This window comes from Giraffa tippelskirchi, chromosome 7 (assembly GCF_054371585.1).
Source record: "Giraffa tippelskirchi isolate mGirTip1 chromosome 7, T2T-mGirTip1v1.2.pri, whole genome shotgun sequence".
Classification (NCBI taxonomy): domain Eukaryota; kingdom Metazoa; phylum Chordata; class Mammalia; order Artiodactyla; family Giraffidae; genus Giraffa; species Giraffa tippelskirchi.
This window is the reverse complement of record NC_137281.1, coordinates 6230158-6240325: the sequence shown is the minus strand read 5'-3', so window position 1 is coordinate 6240325 and position 10168 is coordinate 6230158. Positions and strand designations below refer to the sequence as shown.

General features: G+C 47.7%; 1 non-coding gene across 1 annotated transcript; it reads right to left on the bottom strand.

The window, feature by feature from the left end:
- Positions 1-802: 802 nt before the first annotated feature.
- TRNAQ-UUG (transfer RNA glutamine (anticodon UUG)) lies at positions 803-875 on the bottom strand. The gene has a single exon. It is a non-coding gene; the product is annotated as a tRNA-Gln (tRNA).
- Between the last annotated feature and the right edge of the window lie 9293 nt (positions 876-10168).

The following is a 10168-nucleotide window of genomic DNA, read 5'->3' as shown; positions in this document are numbered from 1 at the left end:
GTTGGAGGTGGGTTTGAAGATGGGCTTCCCAGGTGGCTCTAGCTGTCAAGAATCCGTCTGCCAGTGTAGGAGACGTAAAAGACGCAGGTTCGATCCCTGGGTCGGGAAGATCCCCTGGAGGAGGGCATGGCAACCCACGCCAGTATTCTTCGCCAGAGAGTCCCATGGACAGAGGAGCCTGGAGGGGCTACAGTCCGTGGGATCGCAAGGAGCCGGACACAACTGAAGCCTCTGGGCACAGGTTGGCAGGCAAGCTAGTCATCTTCCGAGCTGGAATTTTGACATCGCGTCTCTCTGTGCCCAACGACTGTGCAACACTGCCCCCTTGTGGATCCGAAGACACACACGGAGAGAGTTCCGAGGCTGGGAGGGGTTCAGGGACAAAGGAGGGACCCCAGGGTCTCGGGTCCGTCTCCCTGGGCCCCGACATCCAGCTCTGGACCCAGACGTGGGAGCAGAGGAGGCAGGTGCAACCCCGGCTGGTGACGGGAGCAGGGACCGCCACGTGAGCTTTGCCCCTGGTGAGCTCCGAGCCTTGCGCTCTGTGAGCTTGAGTCTTGATCCTGACCTTGGGTGTATCAGGAACTAAAAGGAAGGGCTCAGAAATCTGACCTCTGGAGTCAGATTTGCTCCAGCAAGAGCTTGAGTGAGCCACGGAGTGTTTCTGGTCTTAGGAGTCAGCCACTGTTATCTCCAATTATTGCTACTAATACAATGAGTCCAAGAAGACTCTGTTTATTTATTTACTTTATCTCTGGTTATTTATTTATTTGGCCACACCGTGTAGTTTGTGGGAGCTTAGTTCCCGGACCAGGGATCGAACCCAGGCCCTCAGCAGTCAAAGTGCTGAGTCCTAACCACTGGACCTCCAGGGAATTCCCATCTCTGTTTATTCTTGAATCATGGTGACCCTGGGTGTCTTCCAGAACCATGTCCTCTGAGCACCCAGATACCCAGAAATGATCATGCTAAAATAATGGGGATAATAAAAATAATGAGGATAATAAATCCCTCCCATGCATTGAGTGGGCTTCCCTCATAGCACAGCTGGTAAAGAATCTGCCTGCAACACAAGAGACCCAGGTTTTATTCCTGGGTTGGGAAGATCCCCCGGAGAAGGAAATGGCAACCCACTCCAGTATTCTTGCCTGGAGAACTCCATGGACAGAGGAGCCTGGCAGGCCACAGTCCATGGGGTCACAAGAGTTGGACACGACTTAGCGACTAAATCACCATGCATTGTTTAGCTTGTGTTATTGTTCTTAATCTCAGGGGATAAAATTATGAGCCTGTCTTTATACAAAAGCAGAGATAGGTTCAGAAATGTGACTTCCCCCATTATAAAAGGAAATCAGTTTTTCTCAGAAAACTCCCCGCTGGCTGTATTTTTAGGGTGGCGGGGGAGGTGAAAACAAAGTCCTTCTTTGTTTTTACATACTTGGGGGAACATGCTAACACTAATGGTTAACATATGCTGAGTGCATGCTCTGTGAACTTGTTTCAACAGCTTCACTCAGATTAACTTGCTAATATGCCCATTAACCTTAAGAGGTCGCTACCATTGTCTGTCTCCACTCTAAGCAGGGAGAAACCCAGGCGAAGAGAGATTAGAGTCACCTTCTGAGGCTATCACGGTAAGAAATAGCTGTATTTGAACCCAGGGAGAGTTGCATGAGAATCTGTGTGTGTGTGTGTGTGTGTGTGTAACGTCATTCCCACTTCACTTTTCAAAAGTAGAAACAAGTAAATTTATTTAAATAAAAATATTTATTTATCTATGTGGCTGTCTCAAGTCTTAGCTGCTGCACGTGGGATCTTGACTGTGTCATGCGGGATCTTTCTTGCAGAGCAGGGACTCTCTAGCTGCGGCTCCAGGGCTCTACAGCACCTGGGCTTAGCTGCTCCTGGCATGTGGGATCTTCCCCGGCCAGGGATCGAGCCCATGTTCCCGGCGCTGGTAGGTGGATTCCTATCCACTTGTCACCAGGGAAATCTTCCAGGAGGGTTCTTAACCAGTGGACCACCAGGGAAGTCTCTCCAACTTCATTTTTCAATAGGTATTGTTTCCACGTGGCACAGAAACAAAGTATGTTTATTAAAAACATACAGAGTGATAAACTTCCATTGTGACCTTGCCTGCCTTTGATCCTGTCCTCGCCCCTTCTTCCAAGCATAATGACCAGAATGTCTTTCTTGGGTCATCTTCAAGGGTTTCACTGCACATGAACCATTAAATGCAGAGATGTCTTCTCATTTTTGTCTCGGTTTTAGCCACCAGGCTGGGCTTCTTGAAAAATAAGGTGTCTCCTGGTGTTCAAAACATCTGGTGAAATGAACCATTTAGATACTGAGAAAGAAAACTGAATTTGAAGAAGTCTAACTCTTGGGCCTACAGAAATGAACTGGGTCTTTGCTACATCTCCAGGGGAGATGATGAGTGTAAATAAAGAATAGCTCCTTATCTCATGTGACTGCTATCAAAGTGCATTATAAACAGTAAAGTTTTTGGAAATGTCAATACACAGTTTATGAGAATTACAATAGATCTGCATTTGTTTCTCCTGTATCTTTAAGGCTGGTCTAAGAGTCACAGGCAGCTAACAATAAGGGTACATGAGAAAAAAAATTAAAAACACAACATTTAGTGAATTCTTTTTCGTGATATAAGCATAAAAAAAACTTGTAATGCTGAGTTAGTTTCAAGGTTTGTGCAACACTGTTTAGATAATTACGTAAGTTATAAAACAATGGCTGGTGTGAAAATTACAGATGATTCATAATTATATCTATGAACATAAAGCTCTCTATTGGGAAGGTTTCCAGTCTGGGAGAACTCAGTGGGAGGCATTCCTCCACCCACGCCCAAGGGACCTGGGCTGGACCATTCTGTGGTGACTGTTGTTGTTCAGTCCTGTCTGACTCTTTGCAATCCCATAACTGCAGGCTCCTCTGTCCTCTACTGTCTCCCAAAGCTTGCTCAATTTCATGTCCATCAAGTTGGTGAGGCTATCTAACCATCTCATCCTCTGTCGTCCCCTTTGTCCTCTTGCCTTCAATCTTTCCCAGCATCAGGGTCTTTTCCAGTGAGTCGGTTCTTTGCATCAGGTGGCTAAAGGATTGGAGCTTTAGCATCAGCATCAGTCCATCCAATGAATATTCAGGGTTGATTTCCTTTCGGATTGACTGGTTTGATCTCCTTGCAGTCCAAGGGACTCTCAAGAGTCTTCTCTAGCACCACAGTTCAAAAGCATTGATTCTTCAGCACCCAGGCTTCTTTATGGCCCAACTCTCCCATCTGTACATGACTAGTGGAAGAAACCATAGCTTTGACTATACAGACTTTTGTTGGCAAAGTGATGTCTCTGCTTTTCAATACGCTGTCTAGTTTCGTCATAGCTTTCCTTCCAAGGAGGAAGCGTCTTTTCATTTCATGGCTGCAGTTACCGTCCTGTGGGTGGAAAGAGAACACTGAAAACAGAACAAATAAGACAGTGAAAAGTGCACATAGAGAGAGCTAGAACAGTGACCACAATACACGTCCAATGCAGTGGTTGCAGTATGCAGGAGCGTTAGTTGGGTCTAAAGCTCTAAAGTCATGTGAACTCATGAGTCGCAGCAAGTGGGATCTAGTTCCCTGATCAGGGATCGAGCCTGCACCCCCTGCATTGGGAGCTTGGAGTCTTAGCCACTGGACCACCTGGGAAGTCCCCCAAGTTTCAGTTTTGCAAGATGAAAAAGTTCTGGAGATCGGCCATACGACAATGTGAGTGTACATAGCACTATTGAACTGCATGCTTAAAAGTGCACAAGATGGTACATAATTTTACATCATGTATTTTTACCACAGGATATTAAAAAAGACCTCCTGATGCTGGAGTTGGTTACAAAGTTTGTGACACATCACTTAGTTAGTTAACATGAGTTACAAAACAATGACTAAGAGTGAAAATTAGAGATGACTCTCTTGTTATCAGTGCAGGTAAATGATACCGCCCCGAAGCTTCCCTGGCATATTTCTTAGGGTACATTGTTTTTAAAAGCTATAAAAGCTCTGGACAAACTCCTCATTGTGAAGATGAACAGTTTCACTCTTCTGTGTCTAATGCCCTGCAGGGGTGTTTTGGTAGAGTCAGTTCTTGACAGTTTTTCTTGAGTGTGTCTGTGTGTGTTAGTTGCTCAATCGTGTCCAGCTTTTCACGACCCCATGGACTGTAGCCCTCCAGGCTCCTCTGCCCGTGGAATTCTCCAGGCAAGAATACTGGAGTGGGTGGCCATTCCTTTCTCCAGGGGATCTTCCTGACCCAGGGATGGAACCTGCGTCTCTTAAGTCTCCTGCATTGGCATTAACACTAGTGCCACTCAGTGTCTCCACAGTGCACATAGGAAAATGTCCACATCGGCTTTCTCCGGGTGGTTGAATCACTATGTGGTTTTATTTTCTTCATTCACATACCTCCGTGTACATGTTCCTCCGTGTAACTAAATAGTTGACGAGAGAATTTTTAAATAGAAGAGTTCCAGATCATAGATATAGAGGAGTGATAAAGTTATAAAGTCACCATTTTGTGACCCGTAACGAAGCAGTGCATGTGGGCTATGGTCATGGTTGGCTGCTAAAGCCAGTAGGTGGAAAGCAGATGGGAACTTAACAATATATGGGTCAGGCTGATGACACTGGAATCCTAACATCACAAAGAGAGACAACTCGACAAGTATCTCTTGATTTGCTGTGACAGTAAGACTCGGCAGTGGAGAAGGCAATGGCAATCCACTCCAGTACTCTTGCCTGGAAAATCCCATGGACGGAGGAGCCTGGTAGGCTTCAGTCCACAGGGTCACTAAGAGTCGGACACGACTGAGCGACTTCACTTTCACTTTTCACTTTCATGCATTGGAGAAGGAAATGGCAACCCACTCCAGTGTTCTTGCCTGGATAATCCCAGGGACGGGGGAGCCTGGTGGGCTGCCATCTATGGGGTCGCACAGAGTCGGACACGACTGAAGCGACTTAGCAGCAGCAGCAGTAGCAAGACTCGGCAGCAGCTCTGAAATATTTTGCTACCAGCTTGGACCTGAAGGAGATCGTGCGTTTTGCTCCAACTACCAGAGGATGGAGAAACACGTTAAATAGGCCCACAGAGAGCCTATCAGGAGAATCTGTGGTGTGCAAATTTCCAGGATGTTTTCATTAACAATAAACACATTGTTCAAGATTGGGAAAGGAGTATGTCAAGGCTGTATATTGTCACCCTGTTTATTTAACTTCTATGCAGAGTACATCATGTGAAATGCCTGGCTGGATTAATCACACACTGGAATCAAGATTGCTGGGAGAAATATCAACAACTTCAGATATGCAGGTGATACTACTCTAACGGCAGAAAGTGAAGAAGAACTAAAGAGCCTCTTGATGGGGATGAAAAAGGACAATGAAAAAGCTGGCTTAAAACTCAACATTCCAAAAACTAAGAGAAAAAGTGGAAACAGTGACAGATTTTATTTTCTTGAGCTCCAGAATCACTGTGGACGGAGAATGCAGCCATGAAACTAAAAGAAGCTTGCTCCTTGGAAGAAAAACTATGACAAACCTAGACTGCGTGTTTAAAAGCAGACACATCACTTTGCTGACAAAGGTGTATATAGTCAAAGCTATGTTTTTTCCAGTAGTCATGTACGGATGTGAGAGTTGGACCCTAAAGAAGACTGAGCGATGAAGAATTGATGCTTTTAAATTGTGGTGCTGGAGAAGACTCTTGAGAGTCCCTTGAAGTGCAAGGAGATCAAACCAGTTAATCTGAAAGAAAATCAACCTTGAATATTCATTGGAAGGATTGATGCTGAAGCTCGAATACTTTGACCACCTGATGTGAAAAGCTGATTCACTGAGAAAGACCCTGGTGCTGGAAAAGATTAAAGGCAGGAGAAGGGGATGACAGAGGTTGAGATGGTTGGATGGCGTCACCCACTTGATGGACATGAGTCTGAGCAAACTCCGGGAGATAGTGAAGGACGCGAAAGCCTGGCGTGCTGCAGTCTGTGGGGTTGCAAAGAGTGGGACATGACTTAGTGACTGAACAACAACAGTAAAACCTTTATCAGTATGTAGAACATTTGTTGTCACTTTCTGCCAGTGCCCCATCCATCTCCACCCCCACCCAAGAGGCAAGCAGTATTCTGATTTCTTTCCACTATAAGTTAGTTTTGCTTGCTGTTCATATAAATGGAGATATAAATATATCCCTTTCGTGTAAGGCGCTTTCGTCTTGAGAGTCACTCAGTGGTAACTGATTCCTTTCGATGACTAAGGCATATCTCATTGCTGGACTCCACCACAGTTTTGTTTATACGTTCTCGCATCGATGGACGCCTGGGCTGGTTCCAGTCCTCTCCAAATAAAGCCGCTGTGCACATTTGTCTGATGGTGGTTTTCAGCTGCACTTCTCTCATGATTAAAGATGTTGAGATCTTTTCACTTGCTTTTTGCCCATTTGCCTATCTTCTGTTGTAAGTTCAGTTCAGTCGCTCAATCATGTACGACTCTTTGCGATCCCATGGACTGCAGCTCGCCAGGCTTCCCAGTCCAGCACCAACTCCTCGAGCTTGCTCAAACTTTCTGTTGTAAAGTAGACCTATCTTCGATTTTTTTTCTCTCAAAGAGAGGAATCTTGGACCTCCCTGGTGGTCCAGTGGTTAAGAATCCACCTGCCAATGCAGGGGGCACGGGTTAGATCGCTGGTCCTGGAAGAGCCCACGTGCTGCAGGAAGCCTGCATGACCCAATGACTGAGCCCGTGTGCTACAAATACTGAAGCCTGTGTGCCTAGAGCCCATATGCTGCAAACAAGAGGAGTCACGGCAACGAGAAGCCCACGCACCTAGCAAGAGAAAGCCTGTGCGCAGCCTAAATAAATAAACAAAATTTAAAAAGAAAGGGGTCTTGAAACATTTTCTAATGCCCTTATTTAACTTTCCTGGTGGCTCAGATGGTAAAGAATCCGCCTGCAATGCAGGAGACCTGGGTTCGATCCTGGGGTCAGGAACATCCCCTGGAGAACAAAGTGGCAACCCGCTCCAGTCTTCTTGCCTGGAGAATCCCACGGACAGAGGAGCCTGGTGGGCTACAGCCCATGGGGAGGAAAAGAATCGGACACAACTGAAAGACTAACCCTTAATCTAACTTACACAGATGATCAACCTTCCCGTGTATATTCGTTTTCAGGGACTACTGTATTAAGGTATCACGAGCTGGGTGTGTGAAAACAACAGAAATTCATTCTCTTACAGTTCTGAAGGCCAGAAGTCCAAAGTCAAGGTGCCTGCGGGGCTGTGCTCCCTCGGAAACTCGGGGTGGAATCTTTCTGTGCCTCTTCCAGCTTCTGCTGGCGGCCGGCATTGTTTGGCCTGCAGCTGCACCCCCTCGTCTCTGCCTCCGTCTTCACATGGCATTCTCCCCCGTGAGCCTGTCTTCACATCGTCTTCCCTCTTCTCTTAAAGACACTGGTTTTATTGGATTCAGGTCCACCCTACTTCGGTATGAACTCAACTAATTACATCTGCAGTGACCCTATTTCCAAATACGGTCACATTCTGAGGTACTGGGGATTAGGACCTCGACATATCTTTCGGGGGAACACCACTTAACCCATAATATTATCGATTCGATGATCTGCTCCCCCCCCCCCCCCAGTTATGTCTAGGCGCTCACTGTCTTCGAAACTGGGCTGCATTCTCAAAGTGGTGGGATGTCTTTTCCTGCACCAACTCCGGGGCAGACGCTGGGCAAGAGGTGGCATTGTCATCTCGGTGTTACCCGTAAGGAGTTTGATCCCATCCACGGCTCAGATGGGTCGAGGGACTTGCTCAAAGCTAGCGGAGGAATTGGTCCTCAGGGTCCTGCTGCTGCTGCTGCTGCTAAATCGCTTCAGTCGCGGCCGACTCTGTGCGACCCCATAGACAGCAGCCCACCAGGCTCTGCCGTCCCTGGGATTCTCCAGGCAAGAACACTGGAGTGGGTTGCCATTTCCTTCTCCAATGCATGAAGGTGAAAAGTGAAAGTGAAGTCGTTCAGTCATGTCCGACTCTTAGCGACCCCATGGACTGCAGCCTACCAAGCTCCTCCGTCCATGGGATTTTCTAGGCAAGAGTACTGGAGTGGGGTCCTCAGGGTCCTAAGACTCCAAAAAAGTCCGGCCATGTTCACGGCTTCCCCTAGGCGTTTCCTCAAGGGGCCTCGAGGTGGCGCCGTAGAGCAAATGGTGGATTCTAACACCCCGGCTTTTAAAACGCCTTCGCCCTGGGCGCACCTCAGACCTGAACATGAATCACCGGGAGATCTTGCAACTCTTGATTCAGTTGGTCCGAGGAGGGGGTCAGGAATTGACTCTTTTAACAGGCACCCAGAGGACGCCGATAGGCGAGGGCTGAAGGATCGATGCCTGTCTTCGCAATTGTACGGGGCAGCTTAGGGAACTCAGTAATGTTAACAATCCTCATGGAAACAACTATTTTCACATGCTCCTTCTGTGCCCAGCTCTCTGCGCTTGCCTTTAAGGGTACGTTCTCTCCTTCAGTGCTCATGGTAGCTCTGTGAGATCGTCCCACTGGAACGAAACAGGAAGAGGATGCTGGTCTGAGCATCCGTTCCTTCTTTACTACCAGACAGACCCTACCCATGAGAAGACGCAGGGGCCGAGGGAAGCTAGACGGGAGCTCTGGAGGCTGTGGCAAGGCCACAGGGCTTGGGGTGGGGGGCGACTTAAGCATCTAGAAGTGCAGGGAGAACTAGATCAGGGTCAGCCAAGGAAATCTGGGGTCCAGGATTGCCCCTCTCCCAACTAAAGCTCGCTGCAGGAATCCTTCCCACCTTACTGTCTCTTCCTGTGCCTCTCTTTCCTCTATCTAACCACCGTCTGCCTATCGACCTAGTATCGCTCTCCATCCCCCTCAGTACTTCTCTGTAGTTCTGTTTTAGTCTTTCTTTGAGGTTTCCCAAAGGGCTGGCTCTTTCTTCCCCACTCTTTAAATCTGTGTCTGTCTGACTTTAAATCTCTTCTAACCTCTTTTTTCTTTCTTCCTTTTTTTTTTTTAAAGATCTCTCTCTCTCTTTTAATGTGGACCATTTTGTTGTTCAGTCACTCAGTCTCGTCCAACTCTTTGTGACCCTGTGGACGGCAGCAAGCCAGGCTTCCCTGTCCTTCAGCATCTCCAGGGGTTTGCTCAAAGTCATGTCCATTGAGTCGGTGATGCCATCCAACCACCTTATTCTCTTTAAAAGTCTTTATTGAATTCGTTACACTATTGCTTCTATGTTTTAGATTTTCGGCCATGAGGCATATGGGATCTTAAGCTCCCTGACCAGGGATTGAACCCACATCCCCTGCATTGGAAGTCGAAGTCTTAGCCACTGGACCACCAGCGAAGTCCCAGCCTCTCTTTCTTTACAGTTATCAGTCTCCCACCTCCTCTCTCCCCTCATCCCTCCGCACCCCTTCTATCATCACTCATCTCCCTTGTTTGGCTCTATGTCCCTCTGTTTGCTTTCGTTGGCCCAAGTGCGTTGTGGTTTCAGGCACAAGCTCAGGACTCCCACTCCTTGGTTCACATCCTAGCTCTGCCATGTACCAGCTGCAGAAATGGAGCCAGATTTACCCAACCTCAGCCTCCTCAGCCCCTCAGCTTCCTGATTTGTTGAGAGCCTCCCTCCAGAGAGGCTGCTATCAGAACCGGAGAGACGAGGCTCGCAACACATGCGGCGAGATGTCTGGCACTCAGTAAATAGGAGCTGTCATCATCAGCGTCATTATTATTATTACTAATACAAGGTAACCCACTGCCAGCCTCTCTGGGGCCAACAATTAGGTGCTTATCTGGTGTGTGGAATGCATGAAGAAGATCCTCCCACCACCAAAATTGGAGCCACTCCCTGACCTCGGTTTCTAGCCTGGATCAGGCACCCCCAAGAGCAAGGGCACCGGGCGGAGGACACACCAGCTTTCTGTGGACACACCCGATGACACTTTTTGCCCTTCGTCTCGGCTTCTGCGATGTCCCGAGCCAACCCCGTGCCTTTGGTGTGTGTGCTGGGAGGGATCTAGCAAGGAGCAGCCATGTCAGGTTAGATTCAGAGTCTCATTTAACGAGTGAGGGATACACAGTGGTATCAGAAGGTG